General features: G+C 46.0%; 1 protein-coding gene across 2 annotated transcripts in view; it reads right to left on the bottom strand.

Moving 5' to 3' along the window:
* The window catches only part of Gpr156 (G protein-coupled receptor 156), an 86,280-nt gene extending 73,356 nt beyond the window's left edge, over window positions 1-12,924 (bottom strand). The window contains exon 1 of one of the 2 annotated variants that reach the window (XM_052740671.1): window positions 12,714-12,924. The gene's annotated coding sequence lies outside the window, so the exon portion shown is untranslated. The remainder of the gene's footprint in view (window positions 1-12,713) is intronic. The other variant, XM_052740669.1, reaches the window with a different exon arrangement.
* Between the last annotated feature and the right edge of the window lie 1,313 nt (window positions 12,925-14,237).

The following is a 14,237-nucleotide window of genomic DNA, read 5'->3' as shown; positions in this document are numbered from 1 at the left end:
GCCCAGGCCCAGTCTCCCTCTGCTTCCTGCCTGTAAATCAGAGGTAAGCTTGCTCTCAGTCACTCTTCCAGCACCATGCCTGCCTGCCTGCTGCCATAAGGGTGGGGAATTCTAACCTTCTGGGACTGTGAGCCCCAAATTAAATCCCTTCTTTTATAAACAGCCTTGGTCATGGTGTTTTGTCAGGCAACACAAAAGTAGCTAAGACAAAAAGAATGTGTATTTTCCTGTTGCGGGAATGGGTCACATAAAGGTCAATGGTATCAAGATGGTTTATTATATTGTCATCCGTGATTATTTTTGTTGTCTTGTTTACCACACCATTAGGCCCGAGGCGTGTCCTGAGAGACTCTCTGATGTCTTCTCTTCTCCAGTATTCTTTCCTGGGAATCCTAGTCACCTGTCTCCCTAGACTCGACGGCAGAGTTTGAGCTATCCTTCTTCTTGTACTGTATTCTGGAAGCTCCGTCATGGTGTGCCTGTTGTTTTATTTCACTGAATCTCATAAATCGTTATTAAGCACGTAGATACCCTAGGTCATTTTCTTTCCCCAAAAGCAAATGGAAATGGCTTCTGCCAGGGGCCGAAGTAAGAACAGATGCCTCTGATCCAGTCAATGACTGGCTGATTGGGGTTTCATCTTGTACGAGACCTCTTCTGTCTCCCCAGTGGTGCAGTCATAATCCTGCAGGAACCCCAGAAAAAAGTTAGGGTGCTTTTCAGGATTTCCCATCTAGGTAGGACCTGAACCCCAACTTTTATCTTCAAGTAGGAGGGCTGGAGAGATAGCTCAGCAATTAAGAGCACTGGCTGCTCTTACAGGGGACCTGAGATCAATTCCCAGCACCCACATGCTGGCTAACAAACATCTATAATTTCAGTTCCAGGGAGTCTGACGCCCTCTTCTGGCCTCAGTGGGCACTGCATCAATGTGGTGCATAGACACACATGCAGTCAAAACAGCCCCATACTTAAAAATTTTTAAAAGCATTTTAAAATAAAAAAAAAAAAAATATATATATATATATATATATATATAAGTAGTTATCTTTCGAGCTTTTTACTTTTTAAGGCTTATTTTTATTATGTGTCTGCATGTGTGTGTGGGTGGGTGGGTATGTGCACATGTGTGCACCTGATCCCTCTGGAGCTGGAGTTGCAGGTGCTTGTGGGCCGCCTGACGTGAGTGCTAGGAATTGAATTCTCGTTCTTGGAAAGAGCAACACTCCTGACCACTGAATAATTGCTCCAGTCCCCCAGCGTTTACAAAAGCGCTTTCCCCTGCTGGATTTTTTAAAAATTCTCTTTGTCTGTGCTGCTTGCAAGTGGGTAAAGGGCTGAAGGGAAGTGTTCACAGACCACTAGGCCGATCTCCCTGTGCCTCGTTTCTTTCGTGACTGTGGTCTCCTGTGCCCAGTTCACATGTCTGTGCTTTCTTGTCAGTCCTATTAGACTGTGCATATTCTTCTGAGACTCCAGGCTGCTGCTTCATTGTTTATTATCAAAGTGGCCCAAGGGAAAAGACTGTTTGGAATGGGAGGTGTTTAATGAGTTTCTCTCCTTTTGGGGGCTTCTTAGCACTTGAGTTCTTAGCTGCCTTAGTCTGTCTCCTATGGCTATGAATAGTTGTTTTTGTTTTTTTTTAATATAGCTTTTGTAGATTTTTCTCCATGGGCACTATAGTCTACTGCCCGTTAGCTTGTGACTACCGGAAGCAGATACTGAATGCTGGAAAGATCTTTAACCTTACTTTGTTGTTGCTGTTGTTATCGACAAGACCAAACAGTTTAAAGAACATGTGCAGGCTGGTGAGATGGTTGAATGGGTGAGGGCACCTGTTGCTAAGTCTGATGTCTTGAGTTCGATTCCTGGGTCCTATGTGGTAGAAGGAGATAACCATGTCCTTCAAGTCGTCCTTCTGACTTTCACATGCACACTGTGGCATGTGTGTGAGCAAAGAAATGTACAAAGAAATGTAATTTCAAAGTAAAGGTAACATTTACCCAATGAGTACAAATACTAGTACTATACAACATGACTGTTCTTACTATTAACTACATTAATTAAGATACTTAATAGAGCCAGGTGGTTGTGGTGCTCAGGCCTTTAATCCCAGCACCCAGGAGGCAGAGGCAGGCGGATCTCTGTGTGTTTGAGGCCAGCCTGGTTGAGAGAGCGAGATCCAGGACAGCCAAAGCTACATAAAGGAACCCTTTCCATAAAGAAAAAAAAAAAAAAGAAAGAAAGAAAGAAAAGATACATAATAGAATCCTTAAGTTATAAAAGACACACACATGTACAAATTTAATTATAATTATCATTGAGTACATATTTAAAAAGTAAAGGTTTAGCCGGGCGGTGGTGGCGCACGCCTTTAATCCCAGCACTCGGGAGGCAGAGCCAGGCGGATCTCTGTGAGTTCGAGGACAGCCTGGACTACCAAGTGAGTCCCAGGAAAGGCGCAAAGCTACACAGAGAAACCCTGTCTCGAAAAACCAAAAAAAAAAAAAAAGTAAAGGTTTATATAAAATACATATTAACATAAAAGCTAATGTTCATTTGCAGGTATATATATGTATAAATATATGTGTGTATATGCATATATATATGCAAACTAACTTTAAGCATTTCTCCTTAGAAATTAGTTGTAATTATTTTTATTCTGTTTCTCTTGTTTTAGTGTTCAATCTGGGATTCGAAATGCACTCTGAAGCTGCTAAGCCCAAAAAGCAGCGTAAAGAAGCCGTTTTTTCTGTTAGCAGCCTAGAGAAGTTCCCCCAGGAAACTGCCTGGAAAAGGTCTTAATTCGCAAATTTGGGCATTTTCAGTGCAGAATCCCATCGGATAAGGGTTAGGATCACAAATTCCCACACCGTGTCTTCTAGCTCACCGGCCCATGTTCACACTGCCGCCTTCAGCTGAGGATCTAAAAACCTTGCCCTTTGGCTGGTTAGCTGGAATTCGCTCGCTTGTATCGCCTCCCTCAATGGCCCCCCCGTTGTTTTAGCCATCTCTGGTGTGGTGGGGAATCCTGCTTCTCCCTAGCCCAATAGACTAAATTTCGAAGCCCAGCCAGAGCCAAACTGAACGTGAAAGCCAAGTACTATTGAAATGCTCGTTCCCAACTCCAGGGTTCACAAAAATCATTTGTTTAAGAGTGCTCCCATCTGTTGCTTGGCGCCGATCCTTAAGCTCCAAGACCCCTACCTTCGCGTGTAATTAAATGTTAAATAATCAGTTACAGCTGATTGGCTATATGCTTATAAAGCTCCCCCAAATCCTTAAAGTGGAAGAAGACCGAGACAGGAGCGGAAGGGCCTTTCTCAATGAAGCCATTCAAGAAAGGACACAGCGAACACGGCAGATACGGCTTGGTGGGAGAGCAGGGACACTTTATGGAAGGCCTGGCCCTCCCCAGCACACTGCCCCTCACACACCCTCTCCCCAGATGAAGGCCGTGTGTAATTCTACTCCACAGCATGGAATAAATGAGCGAGGGGAATTATAAACAGTCTGGCCAACCAGCAGCCAAGAGAGATTCAATGAAGCCAAGGCTTTGCAGACTCCCTACCCGCTGAGCGGGTAGAATCCACGCTTGGCGGAGAGTCTCCTTGGAGGCGCTCCTGCTGATGCACACAGGCCTTCCTGCTGGAAGGTAGGAGGAGAAAGACAAAAGGAGGAAGGGGACCCCCACGTCCGCCCTGAGGGTTACACTTGTGTGTGTTCCCTTTGGCTCAGAAATGCCAGTCTGTGGAGTCTCTCCAACAGAAACGGAAATCAGAGTGTGTGGGGAGTAGGGACATCGCTCCGTGGTAGAGCACTGCATGGCATGCATAAGGCCCTGGGTTCAACCTTTAGCCCTGCTAAATAAATAAATAAATAAACAACAAACAAAAACAAACTCCTTGAAGTGTATGGGTCAACACAGAATAGTGATTATGGCATAGTTTGTTGTGTAGAAAACAAACTGAAGGAAAACATGAACAGCTAACAATGGAGAAATTGCGAAATTTTTCTATTAATATAAATTGATTATTTGTGTGTGTTAATCTAAAATAATGTACATAATACGATACGTAAAATGAAACAGCATAGTAACTGGTATGTTATTATCCTGTTTACATATAAAATCAAAAGTAACTCCATAAGAACTGGTTTGGGATGAACTGGAGTGAAAAAACATTCACACTGGACCTCTGACACCTTCCCCAAAAATGAGGAGAACAGAGAAAGTTTCGATTCAATAACATTTTCTCATATACCACATTCTTACTAGACTTATTGTATGGTGTGAGTATCAATTTTGTAATTTAAAAATTCAACATAGTTAAACATTTTAAAGGACCTGAAATTTTATAATTACCAGTAAGACCAGCCCCCAGAGCTCAGTGGGGCATGTGGTTCTCCGGCCTGTGTTGTTAATTGATCCTAGTGGACAAAGCCAGATAGAAACCTCTGGAGAGAGGACTTGCCTGGTGTCACTCACCAGAAGCCAATTAAAAAGCACAGAATTGGCGGTGCCACTGGACAGTCGGAGTGGTTGTGAGATGATCATCGTATCAACTCCAATGCTTCAGCTGCCGAGCCTCCCTCGCAGGGGGCTGCCAGAGCCCGTGTGCGGCCAGCAGGGGCACGGACGAGAAGAGCCTAGGCTTTGTCTGCGAAAATCCCACTGCTCCAACTACTGACAGCCTTTGCTGGCCCCGCTTGGGTCCTCCGGAGATGAGACACACAGAGCTAGCCCAGACTCTGCAGGAATTCACACGAGGCTGCTCAGGCTTGAAGTGGCCTATGACTGTTTTGGTGGAGGATACTCTGAGCAGCGCTGACAAACACCTGAGGGCCTTCTGGTTGTCACCCCCGGAACGGCACCGGCCAAGGCAATGGCCCTGCAGAGATGATGCCTGGCTCTGGTTTTGCAACTTGGTCTCATTTTAATGGACATTTTCAGGATCTTTGGCTCGTGTGTGTGTGTGTGTGTGTGTGTGTGTGTGTGTGTGTGTGTGTGTGTTAGATATATGGAAATCAAAAACATTTTTAAGCTGAAAATCTGAAGAATTAACTTTTAAACTACGCCCTTGTCTCCCAACACCCCCTTCCCTTCTACAGTCCTCCCCAGCACAACCCATACCTCGCCATTTCTCCTATCTCTCTTTTAAATTTTTATTCATTTATATTTTATGTGCATGAGTGTTTTGTCTGCATGTATGTATATGCACCTTACGCCTGCCAAGAGACCGTGGGGGTCAGAGGAGGGTGCTGGGTACCCTGAAACTGGAGTTACAGATAGTAGAGAAACCCAGCTGTGATCCTCTGGAAGGGCAGCCATCTTAACCATCTCTCCAGGCCCCTTAATCAGCTTCTTCTTCCTTTTTTTTTTTTTTTTTTTTTAAAGTCAGGGTCTCACTAAGTATCCCTGGCTGGCCTGACCTCACTATGTACACCAGACTAGCCTCAAACTCACAGAGATTGGTCAGCGTCCCCAGTGCAAGGATTAAAATCCTGGGCCAGCATGCCTTGCCTCCAAGAAAAGTTTCGCTAATCCAGCATCTTGCTAGTCCGACCTTCTCAAGTCCTTGCCATGCCTTCAGCCCAGGTCATGCGGTCGGGCCCTCAGCATTTCCTAGCTAAGATGGCCACTTTTGCTTTTTCTCTCAAGGTCTTTCCAGTCACCCCCAGGGATCCATGGCAGATGCTGGCGGTACCCATGGACAACCTGATGTTCCAGCAGAGGTGGGCAGCCATGGGAAGCCGAGTGCACACTTGGGCAGGTGTGTCCAGTGTCATTCTGGAACCCTGCCATCCCATCATGGCAAGGGAGGAATTCCAACCGGCCTGAATGGAAATTTCTGTCGGAGACCTTCCCATGCCATTTCCCGTCCCCACTCCAAGAAATGTCCCCCATTCCAGAGCTTCTGGCTAATCCACATACAGCCAGCCTTCTCTATCTGCGGGTTCTGCATCTGTGGACTCTATCGAGCACACACCGAAAATCCTGGGGTAAGGAAAATTGTGTCTGTGCACAGACATTCTCCCCACTCTCCTTCCTGCCCCCCCCAGCTGAGAACCTAACCCAGGGCCCCGCATTTGCTAGGCAAGCGCTCTACCACTGAGCTAAATCCCCAACCCCATGCATAGACAGTCTTTCTTGTCATCATTCCCTAAATAATCAAATATAGAATTGTTTACACAGCATTTACATTGTAATAGGTATCATAAATAATCTAGAAGTATACAAGAGGATGTGTATAGGCTATATGCAAATATTATACAGTTTCATATGAGAGATGTGAACATCTGGAGATTTTGGTATCTGCAGGGGCTTCTGAACCAACCTGTCTCAGATACCAGAGGACGGCTGTGTGTCCAAAGATCCTAACTGATAGGAATCTGCAGCCTGAAGGGAAAACACATACAGAAGGTGGCTGGCAGCCTTGTCCATGGGCCATCATCTACGTGACTTCAGTTCCACATTACTGGCTGTCCCTACTGTCCCAGTCTGGTGGGCTGGGGTGATGGTTTGGCAGCCCCCATTGCTTAGCCTTTGGTTGCTTTTGTCTTAGGACTTTATTGCTGTGAAGAGATGCCAGGACTACGGCAACTCTCATAAAGGAAAGTGTTTAATTGGAGCTGGCTTACAGTTCAGAAGTTTGGTCCATTGTCGTCATGGCGGGAAGCATGGCGGCACAGGCAGACATGGTGCTGGAGAAGGAGCTGAGAGTTCTATATCCAGATTGGCTGGCAGCAGGAAGAGACACACTAGGCCTGGCTTGAGCATCTGAGATCTCAAAACCCACCCCTAGTGACACACTTCCTCCAATAAGGTCACATCTACTTCAACAAGGCGACATCTCCTCATAGTGTCGTTCCCTATGAGCCTACGGGGCCATTTTCATTCAGATCACCACACTTACTAGCCCCCAGCTGAATTATGCTAGATGAAGGGGTGCTTAGACTTCAGTTGCCCCCACTGAAGTAAAGGAGTTATGATACAGCAGAGAATCAGCATGCAGCCTCTAAATCTTGTTTGACTTGGGGCATTTGAGTTTTGTTAGGGGCAGTAGGTGGGCACCGAGACCTGCTCGGGTCATGTCTGGGAATATGTTAAGTCACCCTAACCTCCTGTTGTTACCTCCTTTAGATTACATTGCACCAAGCCTCTCTCTAGATTGGACAGGACATGGTAGAATAGCCTGGAAGTCCTTTTTATAACCATATCTCAAGATTTTGCCTATGTTGGACACACATCCCAAGAATGGCTCAAAATCTGACCCAATCTCTGGCCAAAAGTTACATGGATACCCATGACAAACAGACTAAAGTCCCATCAATGCACTGGCCTTTAGCTATCTGTCTCTATCTATCTATCTATCTATCTATCTATCTATCTATCTATCTATCTATCTATCATCTATCTACCTATCTTTCTATTATCTAGCTATCATTTATCTATCATCTATCTATCTATTTTTGTATCTATTTATCTATCTATCATCTATTATCTATCTTTCCTTCTTTCTTTCTTCCTTTCTATCATCTGTCTATCTATCTATCTATCTATCTATCTATCTATCTATCTATCTATCTATCATTCATCTATGTATCTCAGACAGAGTCTCACTATGTAGTCTGGCTGTCCTGGAACTCTGTGTAGTCCAAGCTGGCCTTGAACTCATAAAAATCCTCCTGCCTCAGCTTCTTGAGTACTGGGGTATAAGGTGTGTGCCACCTGCCAGCTTTATCTGTTACCAAAGCCTGGCCACTCATCTCCTCACCCTCTTTGTACCTTCCTCAAACCACCCCGGCACTTTGGTACTGATTATAATACCTGATCTTACTCTAATTCAAATTATAAACTTGCCTCTGGGAAACCCCTTCTACACTGTAGCTGCCAGCCAGAGAGGCATCGATCCTTCAGAACCCTACCCCAAAGTCATTTCTTCTTTTGAGTTTTTTCTCTGGCCATAGCCTCTCATGGCAGGAAGTCATAATTTCATTGTAGCACTGGGCATAGTTAGCTTGTGTAGGCTCTGTCCATGACAGAATCAGAGGAACTAAGCCTCCCATTTGAAATGTAAGCATCCCACTTTGATGAATCCTTCTTCACCCTAGCACGTTCTCTTCACTGTTCCCTCGAGATCACATCTGGGAGTGTTCCTCATTAACAAGCCCTTCTCTCCTTACGCCATTTCAACAGCACATACTTGATGTGAACACACTGGAAGCTAATAGTTTTCTGTGGGCTTCTTATCTCCATCCCCAGAAAGCAGGGTGCTCTAATATTGGCTTCAGGAACACGGCATCATCTGAGGCTGTATTGTCTGTCTGTATAGCTCATGAGTATGACAAACAGCTCAGAAAAACGCCTTGAGAAATCTAGATGGAAACCAATGCCCCATGGAAACACATAAATATTTTATCAGGTTCTGAACAAGACTCTTTCTCATGAATGTTTTAACACCTCAGTAGCATAATGTTCAGGGCTGATTAGAGTCAACTTGTCCTGGGACTGGGAAGCTGAGAGGGGGGGGAGGGGAATAGAATAGTGAGAGTAGGAGGCATGTCACACCGTTTCTTTTAAGGACCTAAAATACATTTAAGGAACACCCGAGGGCTTTCCTGATTTGCATGGGTGCTCATTTTCCAAGCACTATCCTCCGGAATATGAGGTAGATCAGCTCCACAGCAGTAATGTCTACAGGTGGGCTCCACACTGCCTGTCATGAGCCCCTGTCACCTTACCATACCTCTCTCCACATGGGGACACAGGATTTTCTATTTCAAGTGAAATACTTAGAACTGAAATGAGGCAGAATCTATAAGCATCATCATAGCCCCAAACCGGAAACAACTTGAATGCCCATCAATAGGAGCATGAATAAACATAACAGTAATATTCATACAACGGATACCACCTTGACATAAAAAAAAATGGCCTATTGATACACTCAACAACAATGAAGCTCACAGAGGCTGCTGCAAAAAGAAGCCAGACAAAGAGGATACGCCATGAAACACGTTTACATGACCCAGACAAAGAGGATACGTCATGAAATGCATTTACATGACCCAGACAAAGAGGATATGTCATGAAATGCATTTACATGGCCCAGACAAAGAGGATATGCCATGCAAATGCATTTACGTGACATGCAGGAGCCATTAACACCCAAGTAGGAGGATCAGTGGCTTCTAGAAGGTGGGGGTGACTAGAAAGAGGCACGAGGGAATTTATGTATTTTGCTTGGGCTGTGTGGTCAAAACTGATTCAACTTTCAGCAGCCGAAGCTGGGAAATACCCTGAAGATAAAGGAGTTCACTGGTCTCCAGATCATTTGACTATAAAATATTGATTGCCTGACTTCTAGTATTTTACCAAGTTTTGTTTTAGTTTTTAACTTGGTTTAACTGGTGGGAGAATGTGTGTCATTAATTACCTAATTAATTCAATAGTATATGTTAATTGCTTATCATTTGCCAACTAGGACCATAACCATAAGTCAAACAACAACAAAAATCTCTTGCCCTTATGGGGTTTTCCAGTGGAGGATCTGCCCAATTGACAGAGACAGCCATACAGCATCAGAAAGTGACAAATGCCAGGGACCTTCTCACTAAGGTCACAAAGATAAGAGGGAGGTGAGCGCAGACAGTGAAAACCACGGAGGATTGCAGGCAACAGATGTGACCAGGTGAGGCCAAGCATATTCCATCACACAGGGCTGTCTGTGATCACCTCTGATGATGACTGGATTTTATTTAAGTGCAAGTTGAAGCTATTGGAGGGTTTTACATGGGGGAGTGATAAATCCAAGTGATGTCTTTAAGAATAAGACATTTGTAATCTCTGTATTGGCTGAGGCAGGAGGATTGGAAATTAGAGGCCAGCTTGGACTACATAGTAAGACCCTGTTGCAATGAATGAATGAATGAATGGATGGATGAATGAATGGATGAATGAGTAAAAGAATAGTGTCAGTCTGCCTTTCTCCCCTTGTCTTGTTTTACCACGTGTGCTACCTTAAATTTGGGGGGGGGGGGGTTGGAGAGAGAAAGAGAGAGAGAGAGAGAGAGAGAGAAAGAGCGCTCCAAAATCAAGAGATCTGTTGTCTGTTATGGAGGATTAAGAAGAACACAATTCATATAATATAATTAATATTTTTTATCAAAAAATATCTTCCTAACATTTTTCTCTTGATCAGTTTCTGATTTAACCTTTGTCTAGGCCTGGATCACATACTGGGTCCCATGCTTTTTTATATATATATTTTAAGATAATTAAAAGGGCTGGAAAGATGGATCTCGGTTCAGAGAACTGGCTGCTCTTCCTAATTACCTGTGTTCATTTTCAGCACCCACATGGTGGCTGGCAACCACCTGTAACTCCAGTTCCAGGGGGATCTGATGCCCCTTCTGTTCTCCATGGGCACTGCATGCATGTGGTACACAGAACACATGCAGGAAAAATCACTCACGTGCATAAAATGAAAACAAATAAGCTTTTTAAAAGAAGATAATTCAAGTTTATAAAAAGAAAGGTAAATAACTTCTTGGCGTATTTAAAATTTCTCATAATAAAATGTTGATAGAAAAAAGTGAGGGATTTGCATTCATCATCAGCATCCTTTAGGAAATTCATTAGAAACTAAACACTAATAGTTCTCAATCCTTTCTGTAAAATAAGGGCTCAGTCTGTTTTCTGTTTAACTATCAAGTCCAGTTTCTCTGCTCAAGTCAGCCTGCACTTCTCCACTTCTGTGGATTACAGGGTCCATGGGCATTCCTTCCTCTCGCCTCTGTCCCAGGCTATTCCCTGAAAACACTGAAGGTTTGAAACGAAGCATGAAACATGCATTCTGTGGGTAAAGTGCTTGCTGTGAAAGTGTTTGGATCTCCAGAACACTCAGATGTTGTGCATTCAGGTCTGTGATCCCAGCCCTCTTACCAGAAGGTGAGAGGCAGAGATGGGAGAATCCTCGGATTCTGGCCAGCTAGCCTGGTGCACACAGCTAACACACAAATACAAAGACCCTGTCTCAAACAAGATGGAAACCAGAACCCACACCTGAGGCATCCTCTGACTGCATGTGCCTGCACACACAGAAACACACACACACTCACAGACACACAAAGATGCACACTCGTGCACACATGTGCACAGACACACACACAGTTTTTTAAAGGTGAATCTGAGGAGAGGGGTTACTTCTCAGAGGTCTCATTTTCCTCCAATACAACTTTCAAATACCTTTATAGACAAATAGGGAGCAAGTGGAACACAGGAGCCCTCATCAAGGAACAATGTGTCCAAGGCCTCTTCTTTGTAGGTGACTCTGTTCCTTTGATCATCCTTCCACTCTTTAGGTCGGAATCTGCTTCCTGCTATTTACCCTCCTTGTCTCTGCTGGGGGACATTTCTGTTTTCCCTGGACCAGGGCATCTCTATTCCCAGGCTACCACCACTCTGCCTCCGGCCATCAGGGAACAGAGAGACGCTAAAAGGTGGAGGCGAGAGACAGAGAAAGAAAGACAATATGCCAGATACAGTAGGTGGTCCTGAGGACAGACAAAATGGGGACCAGAGAGCCCCTCCACTCTTTCTGAGAGAGCCCTAACTCAAGCTAAGCTTGCCAAAGCACTTTATGCCCCAGACTCCAAGTGTCTGAAGCTCCTAGACAAGTGAATCCCCTTCACTTATCTGTATACACCCATTTGTTCTTTCGGCGGAAGTAAAAAACAAAAACAAAACCATCTACAAACTGGGAAGCCTGGCTGGTATTCCAGCTGCTGGGAGAATCCAGCTATTGGTGGAGAAAAGGTGTTTTTTCTTTACCGCCCGGTTGCCTAATTAACACACCAACAAATGAAGGAGTTTTAAACTCCCACCAGAAAACCTTTTCTTTTCACCTAAGTATACATACACTTAACGTCACCCTCTGAACCCTTGTTTAAAGAATACAATGGAAAAGTCAATTTAGTATAGGGTCAGGACACAATTTGCCTATTCCTTATGCGTGCACCCGGAAAAACCCGCACACGGGTAAGAGCAGCCACGCCATTCTCCCCCACAGTTTTACTCTTGAAATGTTAACAGTTTACGGAAAGTTAAGAAAGTAGCATGTGGTGGTGCCTAGCTTTCTAAGTGCCGGCCAGATCCAAGGATGCTGGGGCGCCTGGGGCACTCCTTTGGTGCCCAGGAACAAAGCCATCCTACAGAACATACACAGTGTAGTAAAACTTTTCTTCTCAGACTTCAGAGCCGGGGCGGGGGAACATCGACTCGCCACCCTGCCCTCGGGGTGAGCTTGCACCTGCAGGGTAGATTTGGGGTCACGCTTGGAAATGTCCAGACTGTGGGAAATAGTTCTGAGATCTCGTTTTTTCAGTAGTTTGCCGCTTATTCAACAAAACAGAGAAGTCACACTCTGTTCACAGTGTTACAGCACTGTCTTCTCTTTCTTTTTTCCTCCCAAACTGCCATCAGCATCCCTGATGCGTCCGAGCGTTCGTCCCTAACTTTTTTTTTTTTTTTTTTTTGGATTTCTTAAATCATTCCCAAATACCCTGCCCAGGTTTTAAAGAGAAGAGAGTGCCCCTGCCCTCTCCACTTCTTACTGTAGAACTGAGGTGCCCCGTGTTTTGTGGACACACGGCGTCCACCGGGAGCTCCTACAAAATCTCGGGCGTGGGGTCCTCAGGGGCGCACTGCTCACCTCGCGGGGTCCCCGGCCGCTGAGAAGCGCCGAGCCCGCTGCTGTGGGTGGGACGCGCGTGGTCTCCAGGTCTCCGGTGGGTTCTCGGGGCAGGACGGCGGCGGGAGGGCCGCGGGCCGCGCCCATCGCCACGCAGACAGCGGGAGCGGCGGCGGTGCGGTGTGCGCGGTGCCCTGCGGGTCGCCTCCTCCCCTGCCTGCCCGCCGTCCCTCCTCTGGCGCCACCCGGCGCCAGGACCCGACTCTGCGCTCCGCTGCAGGCCGCTCCACTCCCGCGCGCCCTGTTCCCCGCATCCTCCACTCCTCGGACCGCCATTCCCATCGGCGCGGTTCGAGAGTCCCCCTTCACCCCCCCCCCCCCCCAGCAGCTCCTCGCAGTGTGCTCAGAGAGCACGGGGTGGGGGTGGGGGACCTGGGGGGGAGGGGATAGGGGATTGCTGGCCCCGGGAGCCCTGCAGGCGAAGGATGCTCCCGCCTCCGGGGAGCAGGTCCTGAGCCTGGTTCCTCAGACTCAGGTCCCAAACTGGCCACTTTGCATTTCCCCCTTCCTTCCTCTCTCCTTTCCTTTCCCCCCTCTTTCTTTCCCCCTCCTCTCTTCTTTCTTTTTCCTCATCCTTCTTTTTTTTAATTTCTGCACTCTTTGATTCTTTGCATTGAGTTTATGTTTACTTTAGAATCAGAAAGACAAGAATGTTGCGGATAATAGGAATGTACAGTGTGTAGGACTCGCTTAAGGAAAACCCGGCATGGGCCCAGGTGGGGAGAGAGCATGAGCTGGGGCTCTGGGTAGCTACTTTAAACTTCATATCTTCATTTACTTTCTTCTGAACCCGCAGACCTAAATGTCCGTGTACAGGATGATGGCGATGAGTGCAGAACTCACTCATCCAGGGAGCCACATCTCAGGCCCCGAACGCCACATTTTTTTTTTTTTTTATCACATACTTTAGGGACAGGAGAGGAAGGAGAACCTAGTAGAGCTGCAGGGTTCAGATCACGTGATAGGGATGGTTGGGCTTAATATTTTTACACACCCCGAACCCCCGCTATGTCACCCAAAGCCTTCTTGTCACAGGGAAATATTTTATTAAAGAGGAAAGAAATAAAGCAAACGTCTTATTCAAGAAAACGAGCAAAATGTGACTTTCTGTTCTGCACAGCTAGATGCTGTCATTGAGGGGCTGCAGAGGTCCCTTTGATTCTCCACCTTTGGGGTTACTTAGTTTAAAAGGCTGTGGCGGGGTGTGGGGGTGTGGGGGAGCTGGAACAATGCCTCAGTAGGTAAAGCGTTTGCCCTGCAAACATGAGGACCTGAACCAGTTCCGACACCCACCCACATATAAAAATCCCCGGGACTGTAATCCCAAGGCTGGAGGGCGGGGCGCGGGGGCGCAGAGACAGGCGGATCTCTGGGGTTTCCTGGACAGTCAATCTAAACTGGTTAAACTTCAGGTTCACTGGGAGTGCCTGTCTCGAAACTAGGACAAAACTAGGAGGACAATTGAGGAGGACAACTGCCATCAAT

Source organism: Peromyscus californicus, unplaced genomic scaffold (genome assembly GCF_007827085.1).
Source record: "Peromyscus californicus insignis strain IS unplaced genomic scaffold, ASM782708v3 Scaffold_16__1_contigs__length_79575227, whole genome shotgun sequence".
Classification (NCBI taxonomy): Eukaryota; Metazoa; Chordata; class Mammalia; order Rodentia; family Cricetidae; genus Peromyscus; species Peromyscus californicus.
Note: the sequence above shows the minus strand (reverse complement) of the source record. Positions and strands in the feature narration are given on the sequence as shown.